Source organism: Pseudophryne corroboree, chromosome 1, assembly GCF_028390025.1.
Source record: "Pseudophryne corroboree isolate aPseCor3 chromosome 1, aPseCor3.hap2, whole genome shotgun sequence".
NCBI classification, from domain to species: domain Eukaryota; kingdom Metazoa; phylum Chordata; class Amphibia; order Anura; family Myobatrachidae; genus Pseudophryne; species Pseudophryne corroboree.
Genome location: NC_086444.1, coordinates 105574553 through 105597770, shown reverse-complemented (window position 1 = coordinate 105597770; position 23218 = coordinate 105574553). Strand labels below are relative to the sequence as shown.

At 45.9% G+C, this 23218-nt stretch overlaps 1 protein-coding gene across 2 annotated transcripts in view; it reads right to left on the bottom strand.

Moving 5' to 3' along the window:
• Positions 1–23218, bottom strand: part of PARP8 (poly(ADP-ribose) polymerase family member 8) — a 420080-nt gene that overhangs the window by 254043 nt on the left and 142819 nt on the right. The window lies entirely within an intron of this gene.

Genomic DNA, 23218 nt, shown 5'->3' with positions numbered 1-23218 from the left:
GCTGAGTGCTTCCATCCTCATGTGAAGCTGAACCACTAGCCATGAACATAGGCCAGGGCCTCAGCCGTTCCTTGCCACTCCGTGTGGTAAATGGCATATTGGCAAGTTTACGCTTCTCCTCCGACAATTTTATTTTAGGTTTTGGAGTCCTTTTTTTTCTGATATTTGGTGTTTTGGATTTGACATGCTCTGTACTATGACATTGGGCATCGGCCTTGGCAGACGACGTTGCTGGCATTTCATCGTCTCGGCCATGACTAGTGGCAGCAGCTTCAGCACGAGGTGGAAGTGGATCTTGATCTTTCCCTAATTTTGGAACCTCAACATTTTTGTTCTCCATATTTTAATAGGCACAACTAAAAGGCACCTCAGGTAAACAATGGAGATGGATACTAGTATACAATTATGGACTGCCTGCCGACTGCAGACACAGAGGTAGCCACAGCCGTGAACTACCGTACTGTACTGTGTCTGCAGCTAATATAGACTGGTTGATAAAGAGAAGATGTCTATGTAACTATGTATGTATAAAGAAGACTGAAAAAAATCCACGGTTAGGTGGTATACAATTATGGACGGACTGCCTGCCGAGTGCAGACACAGAGGTAGCCACAGCCGTGAACTACCGTACTGTACTGTGTCTGCAGCTAATATAGACTGGTTGATAAAGAGAAGATGTCTATGTAACTATGTATGTATAAAGAAGAATGAAAAAAAACCACGGTTAGGTGGTATACAATTATGGACGGACTGCCTGCCGAGTGCAGACACAGAGGTAGCCACAGCCGTGAACTACCGTACTGTACTGTGTCTGCAGCTAATATAGACTGGTTGATAAAGAGAAGATGTCTATGTAACTATGTATGTATAAAGAAGAATGAAAAAAATCCACGGTTAGGTGGTATTACAATTATGGACGGACTGCCTGCCGAGTGCAGAGACACAGAGGTAGCCACAGCCGTGAACTACCGTACTGTGTCTGCTGCGACTGGATGATAAATGATATAAAAAATATATATATATCACTACTGCAGCCGGACAGGTATATATTATATATTATATAATGACGGACCTGCTGGACACTGTCTGTCAGCAGAATGAGTTTTATTTTTATAGAATAAAAAAAAAAAAAACACACAAGTGAAGTCACACGACGAGTGTTTAACTTTTTCAGGCAATCACAATATAAGTATACTACTAACTATACTGGTGGTCAGTGTGGTCAGGTCACTGGTCAGTCACACTGGCAGTGGCACTCCTGCAGCAAAAGTGTGCACTGTTTAATTTTAATATAATATGTACTCCTGGCTCCTGCTATAACCTATAACTGGCACTGCAGTAGTGCTCCCCAGTCTCCCCCACAATTATAAGCTGTGTGAGCTGAGCAGTCAGACAGATATATAATATATATAGATGATGCAGCACACTGGCCTGAGCCCGAGCAGTGCACACAGATATGGTATGTGACTGACTGAGTCACTGTGTGTATCGCTTTTTTCAGGCAGAGAACGGATATATTAAATAAACTGCACTGTGTGTCTGGTGGTCACTCACTATATAATATATTATGTACTCCTGGCTCCTGCTATAACCTATAACTGGCACTGCAGTAGTGCTCCCCAGTCTCCCCCACAATTATAAGCTGTGTGAGCTGAGCAGTCAGACAGATATATATAATATTATATATAGATAATAGATGATGCAGCACACTGGCCTGAGCCTGAGCAGTGCACACAGATATGGTATGTGACTGACTGAGTCACTGTGTGTATCACTTTTTTCAGGCAGAGAACGGATATATTAAATAAACTGCACTGTGTGTCTGGTGGTCACTCACTATATAATATATTATGTACTCCTGGCTCCTGCTATAACCTATAACTGGCACTGCAGTAGTGCTCCCCAGTCTCCCCCACAATTATAAGCTGTGTGAGCTGAGCAGTCAGACAGATATATATAATATTATATATAGATAATAGATGATGCAGCACACTGGCCTGAGCCTGAGCAGTGCACACAGATATGGTATGTGACTGACTGAGTCACTGTGTGTATCGCTTTTTTCAGGCAGAGAACGGATATATTAAATAAACTGCACTGTGTGTCTGGTGGTCACTCACTATATAATATATTATGTACTCCTGGCTCCTGCTATAACCTATAACTGGCACTGCAGTAGTGCTCCCCAGTCTCCCCCACAATTATAAGCTGTGTGAGCTGAGCAGTCAGACAGATATATATAATATTATATATAGATAATAGATGATGCAGCACACTGGCCTGAGCCTGAGCAGTGCACACAGATATGGTATGTGACTGAGTCACTGTGTGCTGTGTATCGCTTTTTTCAGGCAGAGAACGGATTATAAAGTAAACTGCACTGTCCTCACTAGTAAACTCTCTCCACTCAGTCTCTACACTTCTACAGTAACAGTACTCCTCCTAGTCAGCTCCAGTAAATCTCTCTCAGTCTCTTATAATCTAAATGGAGAGGACGCCAGCCACGTCCTCTCCCTATCAATCTCAATGCACGTGTGAAAATGGCGGCGACGCGCGGCTCCTTATATAGAATCCGAGTCTCGCGATAGAATCCGAGCCTCGCGAGAATCCGACAGCGTCATGATGACGTTCGGGCGCGCTCGGGTTAACCGAGCAAGGCGGGAAGATCCGAGTCGCTCGGACCCGTGAAAAAAAACATGAAGTTCTGGCGGGTTCGGATTCAGAGAAACCGAACCCGCTCATCTCTACTAAAAAGGGTATTATGTTGGGGAGAAAAAAACTACCCGTAGTTTTTCCCCCATCAGAAGAAGTAAATGAAGTGTGTGAAGAAGCGTGGGCTTTCCCTGATAAAAGATTGGTAATCTCTAAGAAGTTACTAATGGCGTTCCCTTTCCCGCCAGAGGATAGGTCACGTTGGGAGACACCCCCTAGGGTGGATAAAGCGCTCACACGTTTGTCTAAAAAGGTGGCACTACCGTCTCCGGATACGGCCGCCCTCAAGGAACCTGCTGATAGAAAGCAGGAGGCGATCCTGAAGTCTGTATATACACACTCAGGCATTATACTTAGACCAGCTATTGCATCAGCATGGATGTGCAGTGCTGCCGCTGCGCGGTCAGATTCCCTGTCAGAAAATATTGACACCCTAGACAGGGACACTATTCTGCTAACCATAGAGCATATAAAAGACTCAGTCTTATACATGAGAGAAGCACAGAGGGAGATCTGCCGGCTGGCATCTAAAATAAGTGCATTGTCCATTTCTGCTAGGAGAGGATTATGGACTCGCCAGTGGACAGGGGATGCAGATTCAAAAAGGCACATGGAAGTTTTGCCTTATAAGGGTGAGGAGTTATATGGGGATGGTCTCTCGGACCTAGTTTCCACAGCAACTGCTGGGAAGTCAGCATTTTTACCCCATGTTCCCTCACAGCCTAAAAAGGCGCCGTGTTATCAGGTACAGTCCTTTCGGACTCAGAAAAACAGGCGTGGAAAAGGCGGGTCTTTTCTGTCCAGAGGCAGAGGTAGGGAAAAAAGGCTGCAACAAACAGCAGGTTCCCAGGAGCAAAAGTCCTCCCCCGCTTCTTCCAAGTCCGCCGCATGACGGTGGGGCTCCACAGGCGGAGCCAGGTACGGTGGGGGGCCGCCTCAAAAATTTCAGCGATCAGTGGGCTCGCTCACAGGTGGATCCCTGGATCCTGCAAATAGTATCTCAAGGGTACAAACTGGAATTCGAGGCGTCTCCACCCCACCGGTTCCTAAAATCTGCCTTGCCGATTACTCCTTCAGACAGGGAGGCTGTGCTAGTGGCAATTCACAAGCTGTATTCCCAGCAGGTGATAATCAAGGTGCCCCTACTTCATCAAGGACGGGGTTACTATTCCACACTGTTTGTGGTACCGAAACCGGACGGTTCGGTGAGACCCATTTTAAATTTGAAATCCTTGAACACATACATAAAAAAATTCAAGTTCAAGATGGAATCGCTCAGGGCGGTTATTGCAAGCCTGGACGAGGGGGATTACATGGTATCCCTGGACATCAAGGATGCTTACCTGCATGTCCCCATTTACTATCCTCACCAGGAGTACCTCAGATTTGTGGTACAGGATTGCCATTACCAATTCCAGACGCTGCCGTTTGGACTCTTAACGGCACCGAGGGTGTTTACCAAGGTAATGGCGGAAATGATGATACTCCTTCGAAGAAAGGGAGTTTTAATTATCCCGTACTTGGACGATCTCCTATTAAAGGCGAGGTCCAAGGAGCAGTTGTTGGTGGGAGTAGCACTATCTCAGGAGGTGCTACACCAGCACGGTTGGATTCTGAATATTCCAAAATCACAGCTGGTTCCGACGACACGTCTACTGTTCCTGGGTATGATTCTGGATACAGTCCATAAAAAAGTGTTTCTCCCGGAGGAGAAAGCCAAGGAGCTGTCATCTCTAGTCAGAGACCTCCTGAAACCAAAACAGGTCCGGATCGCATCTTCAGATGCATCGCCTAATAACCCTGTCTCCAAGAACCAGGGTGTCTCTGCTGTGGTGGCTGCAGAGTGCTCATCTTCTAGAGGGCCGCAGATTCGGCATACAGGACTGGGTCCTGGTGACCACGGATGCCAGCCTTCGAGGCTGGGGGGCAGTCACACAGGGAAGAAACTTCCAAGGACTATGGTCGAGTCAGGAGACTTCCCTACACATAAATATTCTGGAACTAAGGGCCATTTACAATGCCCTAAGTCAGGCAAAATCCCTGCTTCTACACCAGCCGGTACTGATCCAGTCAGACAACATCACGGCAGTCGCCCATGTAAATCGACAGGGCGGCACAAGAAGCAGGATGGCAATGGCAGAAGCCACAAGGATTCTCCGATGGGCGGAAAATCACGTACTGGCACTGTCAGCAGTGTTCATTCCGGGATTGGACAACTGGGAAGCAGACTTTCTCAGCAGGCACGACCTCCACCCGGGAGAGTGGGGACTTCATCCAGAAGTCTTCACGCTGATAGTAAATCGATGGGAACGGCCACAGGTGGACATGATGGCGTCCTGCCTAAACAAAAAACTAGAGAGATATTGCGCCAGGTCAAGGGACCCTCAGGCGATAGCTGTGGACGCTCTAGTGACACCGTGGGTGTACCAGTCAGTTTATGTGTTCCCTCCTCTGCCTCTCATACCAAGGGTACTGAGAATAATAAGAAAACGAGGAGTAAGAACAATACTCGTGGTTCCGGATTGGCCAAGACGAGCGTGGTACCCGGAACTTCAAGAGATGATCTCAGAGGACCCATGGCCTCTGCCGCTCAGACAGGACCTGCTGCAGCAGGGGCCCTGTCTGTTCCAAGACTTACCGCGGCTGCGTTTGACGGCATGGCGGTTGAACGCCGGATCCTGATGGAAAAGGGCATTCCGGAGGAAGTCATTCCTACGCTGATTAAAGCCAGGAAAGATGTAACTGCAAAGCATTATCACCGCATATGGCGAAAATATGTTGCTTGGTGTGAGGCCAAAAAGGCCCCAACAGAGTAATTTCAACTAGGTCGATTTCTGCATTTCCTACAAGCAGGAGTGACTATGGGCCTGAAATTAGGCTCCATTAAGGTACAGATCTCGGCTCTGTCGATTTTCTTCCAGGAAGAACTAGCTTCACTACCTGAAGTTCAGACGTTTGTGAAAGGAGTGCTGCATATTCAGCCCCCGTTTGTGCCTCCAGTGGCACCTTGGGATCTCAACGTGGTGTTGAGTTTCTTAAAATCACATTGGGTTGAGCCACTTAAAACCGTGGATCTAAAATATCTCACGTGGAAAGTGGTCATGTTATTGGCCTTGGCTTCAGCCAGGCGTGTGTCAGAATTGGCAGCTTTGTCATGTAAAAGCCCTTATCTGATTTTCCATATGGATAGGGCGGAATTGAGGACTCGTCCCCAGTTTCTCCCTAAGGTGGTATCAGCTTTTCACTTGAACCAACCTATTGTGATGCCTGCGGCTACTAGGGACTTGGAGGATTCCAAGTTGCTGGACGTAGTCAGGGCCTTGAAAACTTATGTTTCCAGGACGGCTAGAGTCAGGAAAACTGACTCGCTATTTATCCTGTATGCACCCAACAAACTGGGTGCTCCTGCTTCTAAGCAGACTATTGCTCGCTGGATTTGTAGCACAATTCAGCTGGCGCATTCTGCGGCTGGACTGCCGCATCTTAAATCAGTAAAAGCCCATTCCACAAGGAAGGTGGGCTCATCTTGGGCGGCTGCCCGAGGGGTCTCGGCTTTACAACTTTGCCGAGCTGCTACTTGGTCAGGGGCAAACACGTTTGCAAAATTCTACAAATTTGATACCCTGGCTGAGGAGGACCTTGAGTTCTCTCATTCGATGCTGCAGAGTCATCCGCACTCTCCCGCCCGTTTGGGAGCTTTGGTATAATCCCCATGGTCCTTTCGGAGATCCCAGCATCCACTAGGACGTCAGAGATAATAAGATTTTACTCACCGGTAAATCTATTTCTCGTAGTCCGTAGTGGATGCTGGGCGCCCATCCCAAGTGCGGATTGTCTGCAATACTTGTACATAGTTATTGTTAACTAATGGGTTATTGTTGAGCCATCTGTTGAGAGGCTCAGTTGTTTTCATACTGTTAAACTGGGTATAGTATCACGAGTTATACGGTGTGATCGGTGTGGCTGGTAAGAGTCTTACCCGGGATTCAAAATCCTTCCTTATTATGTCAGCTCGTCCGGGCACAGTGTCCTAACTGAGGCTTGGAGGAGGGTCATAGTGGGAGGAGCCAGTGCACACCAGGTGACCTAAAAGCTTTCTTTAGTTGTGCCCAGTCTCCTGCGGAGCCGCTATTCCCCATGGTCCTTTCGGAGTTCCCAGCATCCACTACGGACTACGAGAAATAGATTTACCGGTGAGTAAAATCTTATTTTTCTCTTTCTTCACATTCCCTTCCTTTTGACCCCAGGCCAACATTGTTATGTGACCATATCATACAACCCACCAAGAACCTTTGCAATCTGGTGGACCATTATGCAATAGATAGCGTCTATCCTTGTGTATCAATGCCTATTTGCCCATAGATTGCAAGCTTGCGAGCAGGACCCTCATTCCTCTATGACTGTATGTTATTACCCAGTTGTTTTTTTATCACTGTTGTTTCCAATTGCAACGGAATTTGCTGCGCTACTGTATAAAAGAAACTTAATAAAGAAAATACATAATAAAATTCTGTTAATTTTGTGTGAATTTTTCACCACTTAAAGTGCTATTTTCTGGTATATCTCATATATATATATACAAACAGGCCCGTTTTAAGTCTTCACTGTTTGGTCCAAACTTGGCCATCATCTGAAGAAGAAAGTTCTGCTATACTGTACAGTATGTAGCTTTTAGAGTCATTTAAGGCCATCAGAACGCACAGAGGCATAAATTACAAGACCTGTGCAGTGGCCATGAGACTACGACATGTCATTCCCTACCCTGACACTGATTTTAATATACTTAATGGGCCATGACAGTTTGACAAGAAAAAGAACAGACAGAAAGTCTTCACCAACAACCTAACCCCAAAGCGGCTGAAAGTCAAGATGACTGTGAGAACTATTAATCAATCTTCTGATGTGAAGTTTAATATTGTCCAGTGTGAAATGCAGGATGAATGTCTGAAGCACATCCATGGTCACTGTGACCGCAATGTACAAAGTTTTGGTGGGAAAACCAAACAATTTATAATAATACATTTGTAAAGGCAGTTAATAAAAGTGTATAATAAATGCTTTGATTAACATTTTGTTTTCTGCCATTAAGGCAATACATACAGTAGTTCTGAAAGCAGAGAAAGAACCTTTGCTTCTGCATCTGATTGTAACATAAAAGGTAAAAGCACGTCTTGGAACGTGCAGTTTAGCAGCTAGCAAGGACGGATTGCAAAATTGATTTCTCCAGATGCTTGGTGAATTGGGGAGCTCCTGGCTGAACGGAGCTGGTCACGGTAAAATAAGATTTCATTTTGTCAGACAAGATGCTTAAATGAACACCAGGGAGGGATGACTGTATATTTGGGGAAGGAACGCTGCTGGTTTAGCACATAGTCACAAAATGACCTGATTCTACAGATCCTCAGAGATGCAGGGGGGAGCATGCCTCAGTAATTCTTTTTAACTGGACAGATCCTAAATGAACACATAAACTAATATATTAAGAACATTGTAATGAATATACAGTTTGTGACACATGAAATAACGACAGACCAGATGTTCCCTGACTCGTATACATTTTGTAAGATATGAATTAAAGGCAAACAGTACTGTGAGAAAAGAGGGCTGTTGGAATGTGATAGGAAGCGGACTTTAAAATGAATTTTATTGGCATTTTCAATGCTGTGACAGACCACAATCCTGTATAGAGCTGCACAAAATATCTGCTAATAAACAGAATAGGGGTTTGCACTTGTGCATTGCCCAGAGCAGACACATAGCCCTATCTGCACAAACATTAGGTGCTGTGAGTGGATATTTCATACATAATTAAATTATTAAATGCCGCTTAATGACATTGTGTTGTAAAGATGTCAGAGTAAATCTCTTATATGAATGCATTCATACTGGAAGCGTCCGCTCATTCCTGCTCTGTCCAAACAATGCGAAATACAGAAGATCTGAATGTAACTGACATGTAGCAAATTGCAATGCTATTGCCCTAAACTATACACAGTAGCAAAGATTTCCATGATTGGGGGCCTTATCTGTGACATGGGGGGTTGGTAAGGGCATAATCTGTGACATGTGGAGGGTTGGGGGGGGTATAATCTATGACATGGGAAGGGTTAGGAGGGGGCATAATCTGTCACATGGGAAGGGTTAACAGTGGGCATAATCTGTGACATGGGAAAGGTTGGGAGGGGCATAATCTGTCACATGGGGGAGTTAGGAGCAGGCATAATCTGTGATATGGGAAGAGTTGGCAGGGGCATAATCTGTGACATGGGAAGGGTTGGCAGGGGCATAATCTGTGACATGGGGGAGTTGGGAAATGCAAAATCTGTGACATGTGGAGGGTTGGGGGGCATAATCTATGACATGGGGAGGGTTAGGAGGGGGCATAATCTGTCATATGGGGAGGGTTAGGAGTGTGCATAATCTGTGACATGGGAAGGGTTGGGAGGGGCATAATCTGTCACATGGGGGAGTTAGGAGCAGGCATAATCTATGATATGGGAAGAGTTGGCAGGGGCATAATCTGTGACATGGGGAAGGTTGGGAGGGGCATAATCTGCGACAGGAGGAGGGTTGGGAGGGGGCATAATCTGTGACATGGGGAGGGTTGGGAGGGGGCATAATCTGTGACATGTGGAGGGTTTGGGGGCATAATCTGTGACATGGGGAGGGTTAGGAGGGCGCATAATCTGTGACATGTGGAGGGTTGGGAGGGGGCATAATCTGTGACATGGGGAGGGTTGGGATGGGGCATAATCTGTGACATGTGGAGGGTTTGGGGGCATAATCTGTGACATGTGGAGGGTTGGGAAATGCATAATCTGTGACATGGGGAGGGTTGGGAAATGCATAATCTGTGACATGGGGATGGTTGGGAAATGTATAATCTGTGGCATGGGGAGAGTTGGGGGGGCATAAACTGTGACATGTGGAGGGTTGGGGGGCATAATCTGTGACATGGGGAGGTTTGGGGAATGCATAATCTGTGGTATGGGGAGAGTTGGGGGGCAAAACCTGTGACATGTGGAGGGTTGGGGGACATAATCTGTGACATGGGGAGTGTTGAAGTCAAAAATATTACATAGAGAGAACATACAAACCCCACACATTATGGGTCGCTATGCTTGCAAATCCGCGCAGCGAGCACAGCAATATATAGTAACATACGCATTTACACAGACATGCCACAAAGATATATTCAACACATATTTCATACAGCACAGAAATTTAAACAATCAAGCACTAGACATCATAAGGTTTCAAATTATATAATGGAATATAACGTCATGTATGTGTATTGTTGGAGCGGAGCAAGATGGACATGTCGTGCTTGGTGTCAAAGTAACCAGATTAATGTGTGGATTCATTTGATGCCTGTAATTAACTTGTAGCACATTGCCATGAGTAGATATGAGTAAATGTATGAAAGCTAAAGCCACAATTCTGAAGTGAACAAAAGAACACTCCAAATGACAGCATGTGTGGCCAGGAAACCAGAGGCCAGCCCCTATGATGTCATCTTCATTGCTTGCATATGAACTGACCAATGACTCATTATGAATGAGAAAGTTCCCTCCCCTGGACCAATAACAGAGAGATCTGTACGACCCCAACAGACTCAGTGTATAGCTGATCCCACACACAGAGCCGGCTGTTCTGTTTTGTCCCAGGTGCTGATCGAGATGGGTTTCTGCCGATACTCTGCTGCTGTGAGCATGGAGGGAGAGCTAAAGATGGAGGAGGGGGAGCGTAGTGAGCATTGAGGGAGATGGTGATGTATTGCTGGCCGTGTCTTTAATGAATTAGTTTGTAATAACTGCTTACTGTGTAAATTGTAACCATGTAAATATATATAATGTACATGTGATATATTGTATACATATCCTTTTAATAACAAATATATACATCAATGAACTTTGGAACTCAGATAATGTGTGGGTGTATTGTTTTCTCTTATGGGATGTAGTGTTTTGCGACGTACAGCGCACATTCATAGCACATAGTAATAAGATGCACCTGGCATTTTAAATATTTGTTAGAAACTAATTTGATTTGAACAGGAGGGTTGGGGAATGCATAATCTGTGACATGGGGAGGGTTGGGGGGAATAATCTGTGACATGTGGAGGATTGCAGGGGCATAATCTGTGACATGTGGAGGTTTGGGGGCATAATCTGTGACATGAGGATTGTTGGGAGGGGCATAATCTGTAACATGGGGAGTGTTAGGAGGGGGCATAATCTGTGATATGTGGAGGGTTGGGAGGGGCATAATCTGTAACATGGGGAGGGTTAGGAGGGGTAAATCTTTGACACGTAGAGGGTTTGGAGGGGCATAATCTCTAACATGATGAGGGTTAGGAGCAGAGCCGGCCATAGGCATAGGCAAACTAGGCAATTGCCTAGGGCATTTGACGTGCCTAGGGGCATCAGCAGCTTCTGCTGATTAAAATGATATGCGGCATGCCTATATTCTGTGTGTAGCATTTATTATGCAGATACAGCAACAGTCTCACACAATATATAGGCATGCTGCATATCATTTTAATCAGCAGAATCTGCTTGTGCATCCTAGCCACATAGCAATGCAAATAAGATGCATTTTCATAAAAAGGTGCCCGACGTTAGCATTGAGGCAAGATTTATGAGGACACATCTGTATCCAAGCAGAGGCAGAGGTCACAGTGATAGCGGCAGTGTGAGTGCTGTGTGCATGTGAGTGAGTTGGTTGTGCAGTAGAGTTGTCATTATGTGTATAGGGACACTAATAATGTGCAGCAAATGTGTAGGGGGCACTATGTGTATCATTATGTGTATAAGGGCATTAACAATGTGCAGCATATATGTAAGGGACATTATGTGTAAAAGGGCATTAATAAAGGTTGCCATAATGTGTAAGGTGCATTATGTTTATAAGGACATTAATAATGTGTAAGGGGCATTACTGTGTGGAATTATGTGTATAAATGCATTACTAATGTGTGGCATTATGTGTATAAGGTGCTCTACTATGTGGCGTTGCATATAGAAAGGGAACTACTGTGTCGTCTAATATGAATAAAGAGCAATAGGGTGTGGTGTAATGTGAATAAGGAGCAATTCAGTGTGATGTAATGTGAATAAGGGGCTCTACTGTGAGGAGTAATGTTTATAAGGTAAACTAATACTACTGTGGGATGTAATATGAATTATAGACACTATCACATGATCAAATGTGAATAAAGTTGCAGTACTGTGTGGCGTAATTGGAATTGGGGTTACTATTGTGTGGCCATGCCCCTTGGCAGCAAAAACACACCCCTTTTTGGGCTGTGCGCCAAATGTGCGAACTGTTCCTAATTAAAATATAGGGGGTACAAACACCAAATTAAGGACTGCTATGGGTGAGGGGTGATGGTGCTGGGAAAGAGGTGCAAGGTCAGAGGCGGAACCAGCGGTGGTGCTAGGGGGCACCAGCCAAAATCTTGCCTAGGGCATCATATTGGTTAGGGCCGGCTCTGGTTAGGAGGAGGCATAATCTGTGAAATGCGGAGAGGGTTGGGAGGGTCATAATTAGGGTTACCACCTCAGCCCTTTAATTCTGGACACATATTAATTACACAGGTTCTGTGGCTGATTAAAACCAGGAGAAATGGAGTCTTGAAGTCAGCCAGCCACAGAACCTGTGTAATTAACCCTAGTCATAATCTGTGACATGGGGAGGGTTGGAGGGCATAAATTGTGACATGTGGAAGGTTGGAAGGGGCTTAATCTGTAACATGGGGAGGGTTAGCAGGGGGCATAATCTGTGACATAGGGAGGGTTAGGAAGGGGCATAATCTGTGACACTGAAACAGCATTAATAATGTACAGATGGGTCCTCCGTTATCTTGGTTGGCTGAGGCGTTAGTCACGATCGGGCATATGCAGCGTGCCTGGAGGTGATTGGCCGGCGTGGGATGTAAGTAAGTATGTATGAGTGTGTGTGTTTTAATAAATTTGTACTGTCACGGTGTGTGTGTCTTGTTTTTATTTGGGTATTTCTTTTGTTGTAGAACTACAGGTACAAATGGGCCTGTTATTTCCCCGCATGCTGGTACTTGTGGTTCTCCAAGTACCAGCAAGCGAGGGAGGCTTTCTGGGACCTGTAGTTCCACAACAAAAGATAATATTCTTTTTTTTTTAACTTTAAAAGGCTATGAGCCACTGCCCGGGGATGGGGGAGACAGCCCAGGGATGGGGGAGACAGCCTCTGGCTTCAACCCTGGCCCTTGGGTGCTTGGGGGGGTGCCCCCTTGATTTAAGGGGTCCCCACTCCCCCAGGGAACCCCGGCCAGGGGTGACTAATTGGGGGGGGGGGGGTAATGCCACGGCTGCAGGGACCAGTATAAAAGTGTCCCCCAGCTGTGGCATTATCTTCACGGCTAGTGGAGCCCGGTGCTGGTTTTAAAAATATGGGTGACCCCTACTTCTTTTGTCCCCCGTATTTTTGGAACCAGGACCGGACAAAGAGTCCGGTGCTGGTTGTCTAAATACGGGGGAACCCTATGCATTTTTACTCCTGTATTTTAACAACCAGGACCAACTCAAAGAGCCCAAGGCTGGTTATCCTTAGGAGGGGGACCCCACACAATTTCTTTTAATGATTTTTAAAAAGAAAAAAAGGATTGCAAAGAAAAAAAAATTAATAAAGTGAATGTCAGGGGGAAAAAAAATATAGATTGGCACTTTGGGAATCAAACCCGGGAATCTCAGCGTGGGAGGTGGGAGCGTTCATCGCTTGCCAACGTCGCTGCATGGAAGATACACAAGTTCATGTGTAAAAGTAATGCAAGCAGCGATTCCTTCCCATTGGTGTTCGTTTATGCCGTCAGGGGACTCGGACGCTCACAATCAAAACACGGTATTAAGTGCACTGTACATACTTTAAAGTCAATAAGCTACATTACTCCTTACACACATTAGTTGTGTCTGCATACACAAGTGTTTTAACACGTTCTTTTGAGTCTGTATAAACTATTTTTTTTTAACTCTCTCTATCTGACCATTGGTCACCATCTGTGTGTACAGTATGCAGTACAGGACTGTATATTAACATTACAGTCATCATTGACCATTTGACAGAGCTTGTACTGTAGATCAACCCGCCGCTATTCGATCTAAAGTACTGGATTAGTGGAGCATTAGCCACCCAGTGGTGGAGATGTGTATTGCATGCTGAGTATCTAGTCGTGCCTCAACGCGCCTGTCCGTGATTAAACTCAGCAACCTAAGCTATCACCTAGGCATGACTAAACCTCTGTCTAGGCACAGAAACATCGAAAAAAACGGAGGACCCATCTGTATCAGGTGAGTGTAGAGTATCCTATGTCTTACTGTTTGCACAATGATGAAGGGGTCTGCAGCCGTACGACCATGAACTCACAGCCGTAACTAGACATGTTGGTGCCCTGGACACAAGAGAGTATCCACCCCCCTCACCACCTGCATGTATTGATATTAGTGATAATTTGCAAAACTAAAGGGGCCACAACCAGGGGATATTATTTTTCTGTCCCAGGAGCGGGCTTGACCCAACTGTATGACATATTTTGCCCATCTCTGTTCTTTAGAGAGGACAATTTCACAAACACATAACATTATAACACTGTTGAACTTACGTAATCTTTTTTTGCAATATGAAAACTTTTTTTACATTCACTGATCCCATACCTCATCTAAATATATTTGGTGCTGGGGTTCAGGCTGGCTAGCCCGCGGCACTGGAATACAAGTTCTTTATGATGGCTTGGCTCCTCGTCTTCTCAGCATTCAGCAGATGAGAAAACGGCATTATGATATGTTGACGTCTCATCTCCTGATTTTTAACTATGGCAGTGGCTGGCTGAGCATTTCAGACTGGTGGCCATGCAGCACTCTGGGTATCATACCCTGGGCCCTTCATGTGCACCAGCAGCACCGGCGGCAGTTCCGCCTCTGCTCTTGCATACCAAAATTTCAGTTCTTTACATTAATCTTTGTTGTACAACACAAACTTTGTAAAATGGGTTTTGTGACCAAACCATCATTATCCAATTATACAATTTACATCAGGTGATTCCATAAGAGTCTGCAGGTAAAGCTTGGGATGTACTTACCTTTAAAAGCTGTGCTCAGATAAGACAACCCATATAAAAGCACAGCACTGATCATATGAATAATTTGATCTTATAAATGCATGAATATATATTAATATATAAGTTAATGTAGAACTGGCCACTTTGACGTGAGTTGGTCATGACGAAAACAGCAAGTTAAAGTATTTTCAAACAGTATCTAAATGCTGTGGCTATTAGCCAAAATGATGACGCTCGTAAACCTGATGTTACTGAACTGCAATAACCACCCAGATAATGGGGGTAATTCCAAGTTGATCGCAGCAGGAAATTTTTTAGCAGTTGGGCAAAACCATGGGCCCTCATTCCGAGTTGTTCGCTCGGTAAAAATCTTCGCATCGCAGCGATTTTCCGCTTAATGCGCATGCGCAATGTTCGCACTGCGACTGCGCCAAGTAAATTTGCTATGCACTTAGTAATTTTACTCACGGCTTTTTCATCGTTCTGGCGATCGTAATGTGATTGACAGGAAATGGGTGTTACTGGGCGGAAACAGGCCGTTTTATGGGCGTGTGGGAAAAAACGCTACCGTTTCCGGAAAAAACGCAGGAGTGGCCGGAGAAACGGAGGAGTGTCTGGGCGAACGCTGGGTGTGTTTGTGACGTCAAACCAGGAACGACAAGCAGTGAAATGATCGCAGATGCCGAGTAAGTCTGGAGCTACTCAGAAACTGCTACGAGGTGTGTAATCACAATATTGCGAATACATCGTTCGCAATTTTAAGATGCTAAGATTCACTCCCAGTAGGCGGCGGCTTAGCATGAGCAAATCTGCTAAAATCCGCTTGCGAGCGAACAACTCGGAATGACCTCCCATGTGCACTGCAGGGGAGGCAGATTTAACATGTGCAGAGAGAGTTAAATTTGGGTGTGGTGTGTTCTATCTGCAATCTAATTTGCAGTATAAAAATAAAGCAGCCAGTATTTATTTACCCTGCACAGAAATAAAATAACCCACCCAAATCTATCTCTCTCTGCACATGTTATATCTGCCTCCCCTGCAGTGCACATGGTTTTGCCCAACTGCTAAAAAATTTCCTTCTGCGATCAACTTGGAATTACCCCCAATATGTACGAACTTCAGTGGATGCTTGGTAAACATTTGTCGGTGTAAGTGGTTACTCAATAACACTTACTGTAGGTTTAGAAACACTTACGTAATGACTAGGAATAAATCTACTCTTTATTTGTGGCTGTTTAACCTCATAATTGAGGATGAGTCGGCCTCTTCTGGTGTCGGTAGGAGTACAGAAAATGAAAGTAAAATAGCTTTCTCTATGTAACGGATTTGTTTTGGCGTGATGCACTGTACCATGAAGTATGATGTCTTCCTGACAGGTCTATTTAGCACAAGAAATTATTTTATATTGTGACAAGAACATGCGTCAAGTGAGGATATAGTTACAAACTATTTATATTTTCACTTCTCATTTCCTGTTCTAGAGAACAATTGTATACAGAGCCATACGACACTTTTTGGTGCACTGTGCTAGAAAGAGAATTGGTGCCGACCCCCCACCCCCATTTTTCCAATAGGGACATACCTGTAAGGTGCGTACCTCATGGGGATGGGGCATGACATATACACGCACATTTAAAGAACAATGCAAGAAAATGGATTTGGACACAAATCCTCTTTATACCACATTCATGAACTCAATCCGAGAGCTTGCTGCCATTCAGCCACAAAACCCATTTCAATATATTGCCACACCCAGGACTCAACCCCACAACCTGCTGCATCCCAGCCAAGCACCCCACCCACCAAGCCACTTGATCCCACATAAAAACTATGAGATTTATAACTATATGAAGCTACCTGCACCCTGTAAAAAAATAACCAGCATCATAATCGAGCAGATCTATGTAGTGTGCAGCCACACATCCAATCCCTTGCAGCCACACACTACATAGATCTGCCCAGCCGCAATACTGATCACCACTTCACCAAGTACAAGGTAAGCTTCAAATAGTTAAAACTCTCCAGCTTGGAATTCTCTAGCTTTCTATGCAAGGGCAAATAGCTCAATGAATAGAGTGTCCGACTGCAATGTCATAGACAATGGGTTTGAATCCCGGGCACATCAGCATCCCGAAATGTAATAGGACAGTGACACTGAACGACAAAGAGCTCTCAAGTCAAGTCCATGAATGCTGTATTGGTATTAGCAAAAAAAGGGTGAGGGTAGGAGACAGGGGTGGTCAGAAGATGCTGGGCTTTAAAAAGGGGTGGAAGCTGCAAGTGAAAGTATTAGATAATTCTTAATTGACAAATGCTGCCAACAGCTCCACTACCCTGCAAAGCTATCTGCACACTCCACACACACCCAGTTACAACCCTGATTGTATATATTCCTAAGGCCAGTAATAGAGAAGGAAGTGCAAAGTGCAATGGAAAGTTCCTCCTCTTCAAGAACAGAAAAAGAAAAAGAGAAAAAACTTTTGGCACAATATTTAAAAAAACATTGGTTTTTATACTGTCTTTATTTAAATATATTAATTTCAAGTACTTTTGTGGGGTGGGAAAACATTTCCCTCTGCACACAAGATCACAGCCTAATGTCAAGAGTCCAAAGTAAAATGCCTATGTGCCAGATACAGATGTACCTAGTGGCGTCACAACCGGGGTGCGGCGGGTGCGGCCAGCGCTCGGGTGTCACCCACCGAAGGGGTGTCACCAAGCTATCGGCTCCTGCTTAGTGACAGGAGCCGGGTACTGCACTGTAACATTACGTGCAGTGCCCGGCTTCTGTCACTGTGAAGAAGCCGACACTGCAGTCTCCGGGGTCAGCCAGCACCTCCCGCACCCCCTTAGTCATGGAAACGGGGGTCGGGAAGCGTAGCCACACCCATGTGCAGCCCAACCATGCTCCCATCTCGCAAAGCCACGCCCCTTCTGATGGCACCTGCGAATTCACGCCCCTTTTTGAACAGGAGCCGCACCGGGTGTCAAACATGTAAGTGACGCCTCTGGATGTACCCAGGCTCATCCTGGCTGCAGCTAATCTTACCTGTGACTAGTTTGACACGGTGTGCACACAAGCTCACAGGTACATGTGTATATTCACACCTGTGGCCCATAGGCTCCATCAATTTCCCTTCACAAAAGCAGTCCCCTTAAATTTGGGAGCTGCTAAACTGTACATTTACCAAGCTCCTCTGGATCCCTCCCCTTTGGCTCCCACTGACACATGCACAGGCAGTCATGCATGCACAGTATGCGCACCGTGTCCAAACTCAAAAGCAAAGTGACACTGGTAGCCTAGCTTCCAGCTATTCGCCGGGACAGGGCTTTTTCGGAAGCTCTGTCCTGGTGCCCCTACGTTAATAAATGCATGTGGTCACTTTCAAGGCTTCATTGTGAGTTGGGGAGAAATATTCATGCCACAAACATATTTTATATGCAGTGGGTGTTACAGTAAATACTGTATGCCTCTTACGCAGATCCAGGTGTGGAATACTGTACCGCCAGACCCCACAGCATATACACCCCCCACAGTGGTGGCAGTTCCACCACTCACCAGACACCTCAATCAGATCTTTGTATGATACGACCACTAATTGAGAATAATGTTTTCAAACTAACTTTATGCTTGTCAGCAGAACTCTCCATCTTAAGAGGCCCATACACTACTGCGACATGTCGGTCCCTCATGTTGCAGGCGATCACTCCGGCAGCCTCCGGGGCGGCAGGATCGCCCAAGATACATCGTATGCTGTGCTTTTGCATACGATATATCTTGGGCGATCCCAGCCATGCCTGCGGGGTCCGACATATCACGAGTGCAGCACATTCAATCTGGAGGATCCGATCCGATGCTCACGGGAACGCACATCGGATCGGATCAGAAACAACTCCAATATCGATTATGCCCGAGAGGGGGGAAGAGGGTACAAATTACCTGGGCTCAGGTCTGACAGAGGGACCCAGTGGGGGCTCAGGTCCACGCCTCCTTTGATTATGCCATGCCCCCTGAAAAGTACCTGGGCCCAGCCAGGCTCTCTACTGCCCTGGCTGGGAGGCATGCCATGCTCCTGTGAGTGGGTGTTTCCAATGTGCTAGACACGCCCCCAAAGAGGAGTGGCCATGCCGTTAGCATGCTGTGGTCACACCCCTTCCAGTGGGGGCAGGGGGCCCCAGGAAGTTGTTGTACCGGGGCCCAGGATTTCTCTTGGCAGCCCTGATTATCAGTCTAGTGTATAGGGCCCCTTACAAGTACACAATTTAGAAACAACTGTCATAGATGCTCATGTTTCTTGGACTTTCATATACCATACTTGCCTACCCTCTCGGAATGGGCGGGAGGCTCCCAAAATTCGGGTGACCCTCCCGGCCCCCCGGAAGAGCAGGCATGTCTCCCGATTTCAGGGGTCACCCCCTGCCCTGCCGCCCACTTAGCGGGTAAAGTGGGCGGTCCGTGCAGGCGATGACGCGATTCTTGTTGAATCGCGTCATCATAGCCACGCCCCCTGCTGTATAATGCCGGTAATAGCGGCATTACACAGCGGGGGGCGTGGCTTACATGACACGTCCAGAAGCCACGCCCCCATTCCGCCTCTGGCCCGCCCCCCTCAGCACGTCACCACACTGCCCGCCTGCCCTGCTGAGCCGACCGGCTGCTCTCAGCCGGAGAGAGCAGCCCAAAAGTCGGTAAGTATATTATACTGAGATGCACAGCAGTTCCAAAGCCACTGTGCCACGGACATTTTACTGGTTGTAAATTAAAAGAAGTCCTGTAACACCATAAAGAGAGCATGCGTGGCAGCTGCAAAATAAACTAACTTTGTGACAGGTGTACATACTGTATACTGTTTGTCGGTATGCAAGGCACATGAAAATGTGCATTTAGGAAAGGACAAGGAAAGGGACACATGAGAAGTGGTCCCCCTCATGAAAACGTTGGGAGGTGTAGTCCTATTATGGGAGTCTTAGTGGTATATTTGCAGAATATCCCCCCAAAACATCCATTTTCAAGGAGGTACGCACAAATATTAAGCATTGCCAAGATTTAACATTGAGGGCCTGCAGCTTACAGTATATCTCCGATATCTGCTGCAATCCTTGCATTTCTCAACTGCATAGCAGCCTCCAGAGATTTCTACAGGTTTCTATAGGGACTGCTGTCAGATTTACCAAGCTCTGGAATGCGTTAGCCCGTAGTAGCCTATGGGTTGCAGTTCATAGAATTTCTGGGAGAGGGATCCCTATAGGATCCCTCCCTGGTGCTGCCCATTGCAGATGTCGGCACATGCATAGTAACTCAGTAGCTGGCAGAAGCAGGAAGTAAAGTAATCATATAAACAACTAGCTGAATACCCGTGCTTCGCTACGGGATGAGGATGGTAAATTAGAATGATAGTTGTTTGTTAATTTACGTTAGTTGGAGATCTAGTATATAGGCATATCTTGCTTCCCTGACGCACTTTGTGTAGTGGCCGGACCCCTTTTTGGTCCCTAAAGGGACCCTGCTCTTTTCACTATACAACTCTCAGTCCGTGGCTTCTTGCTGCCTCCATTCCCCTCCTCACATCATGTCAGTGCCCCTAGGAAATGATCGATTTATTTACAGTTTCTTATATAGTGCAGCACATTATGCATCTCCTGATATACTCTGTGCTGCTGGGGGACCCTGCTACTTCCACTATATAACTCTCAGTGTGTGGGTTCGTGCTACCTCCATTCCCCTCCTGACATCATGTCACTGCCCCTGTCACATGCAGCCCTATCCTGCGTGACTTATCAATAGGGTTACCGCCTCATCCCTTTAATTCTGGACACATTAATTACACAGGTTCTGTGGCTGGCTGACTTCAAGACTCCATTTCACCTGGTTTTAGTCAGCCACAGAACCTGTGTAATTGATGTGTCCAGAATGCTGCTGGGGACCCTACTCCTCCCACTATATGACTCTCAGCGTGTGGCTTCCTGCTACCTCCATTCCCCTCCTCGGATGGTGGTCATTAGGTCGACATGAGTTAGGTCGGCATACATTGGGTTGACCACGTTTGGTCGACATGCATTAGGTCGACATGATCACTAGGTCGACATGGTCATTAGGCCGACATGTACTAGGTCAACATGGAAAAAGGTCGACATGAGTTTTTCACAATGTTTTAATTTTTTGACCTTTTTCATACTTAATGATCCACGTGGACTACAATTGGGAACGGTAACCTGTGCCAAGCGCAGCAGTAGCGGAGCGAGGCACTGTGCCCGAAACATGGCGAGGGAAGCGAGCCATGCGAGGGGTTACTGTGCACCAATTGGTGTTCCCCATCACTTTTTGAAGAAAACAACACCAAAAAAAACTAAAAAAAAACTCATGTTGACCTTTTTCCATGTCGACCTAGCACAAATCAACCTAATTACCATGGCGACCTAGTGATCATGTCGACCTAATGCATGTCAACCAAACGTGGTCGACCCAATGTATGTCGACCTAATGAACCAGACAACACCTCCTCACATAGGCCCTCATTCCGAGTTGATCGGTCGCAAGGCGAATTTAGCAGAGTTACACACGCTAAGCCTACGCCTACTGGGAGTGTATCTTAGCTTCTTAAAATTGCGACCGATGTAATCGCAATATTGCGATTACAAACTACTTTGCAGTTTCTGAGTAACTTCAACCTTACTCTGCCTGTGCGATCAGTTCAGTGCTTGTCGTTCCTGGTTTGACGTCACAAACACACCCAGCGTTCGCTCAGACACTCCCCCGTTTCTCCAGCCACTCCTGCGTTTTTTCCGGAAACGGTAGCGTTTTCATCCACACGCCCATAAAACGCCGTGTTTCCGCCCAGTAACACCCATTTCCTGTCAATCACATTACGATCGCCGGAGCGATGAAAAAGCCGTGAGTAAAAATACTATCTTCATTGTTAAATTACTTGGCGCAGTCGCAGTGCGAATATTGCGCATGCGTACTAAGCGGATTTTCATTGCGATGCGATGAAAAATACCGAGCGAACGACTCGGAATGAGGGCCATAATGTCACTGCCACTGTCTCATGAAGCCCTGCCATCACTGACAAATCATGCATGTCCTGATATAGTCTGTGCTGCTGGCCCACCTCTAGGGGTGTGTTACCCCCACAGTGTTTGTTCCTAGATTGTAAGTCAAATGTGTACCAAGTTTGGTGTAAATTGCACCAGGCATTCCAGAGTTATGCTGTCTGCTGAAATACTCTGTGCTGCTGCCTCACTGCTAGGGGTGACTTACCCGCACAGTGTTTGTTTCCCGATTGTAAGTCATATGTGTAGCAAGTTTGGTGTAAATGGGTCCAGGCATTCCGGAGTTATGCTGACTCCTAAAATACTCTGTGCTGCTGTCCAACCCCTAGGGGTGCTAGGGGTGTCTTACCCCCACAGTGATTGTTCCCAGATTGTAAGTCATATATGTACCAGGTTTGGTGTAAATTGCTGCAGGCATTCGGGATTTATGCTGGAACATACATATACACATACATACATACATACATACATACATACACACACACACATACACACACACACACACACACACACACATACACACACACATCCATTTTTGCCAATTTCCGTGGATGGGCAGTGACATTTGTAAAACTGGTTCTTAGCAAGCACCTAGGACCTAAGGAGAAGCTAACTGCCAAGTTTCAAGATTGTAGGCCTTGTGGTTTAAGAGATTCCGTGATGAGTCAATCAGTGAGTCAATCTCCTTTTTTGCCTTTCATACACTGGCCGACACTATCAGGGATTTTTTTTCATCTGCTCGGAGGCAGGTGGAACAATATCCCTGATAAGGGCCGTTTTTTCGCAGCTGCGATCTCGTGAAAACACATGAACCCAGGAACTTATCCCAGACCCGTTAGTTTTTTGTTTTGTTTTTTGAGCGGAAAAAGGGCTTTAATTGAATTACTCGCATAAAACATCCGGTGAAAAAAATTGTGGTAAAGCCTGTTTTGTTTTTGTATAAAACTTGAACGGAATCAATTGAATTCCCCTCTTGTATGAAATGAGGACCTGAACTATTCTACAACACTGCTGTAAACAGACTCATCAATTTGTCTCTCGCGGTCACCCAAACAATGTATAGAGATGGAAATATGTATGATCCTTCAATGCAAAAATGCACTGAGGAGTTTGCAAACTGCGTATTCTGTTTCCTGAAAACCGAACCCACCCATATTTAGGGGTTCAGAGCGGATCCGAGTCCCGGCTTGGTTCTTCCTGCCTGGCTCGGATCTGAAAACGATGCAAAACAGAGATCACGGCATCTGATCTCTGTGTTTTGGTGCGGAAAGCTTCTTCTGTCAAATCCAATCAGCAGCTGCTACCATGGTAACAGGCTGCTGGTTGGCTGAGAATGATTATCTCTCAGCCAACCAGGGGCCTGTT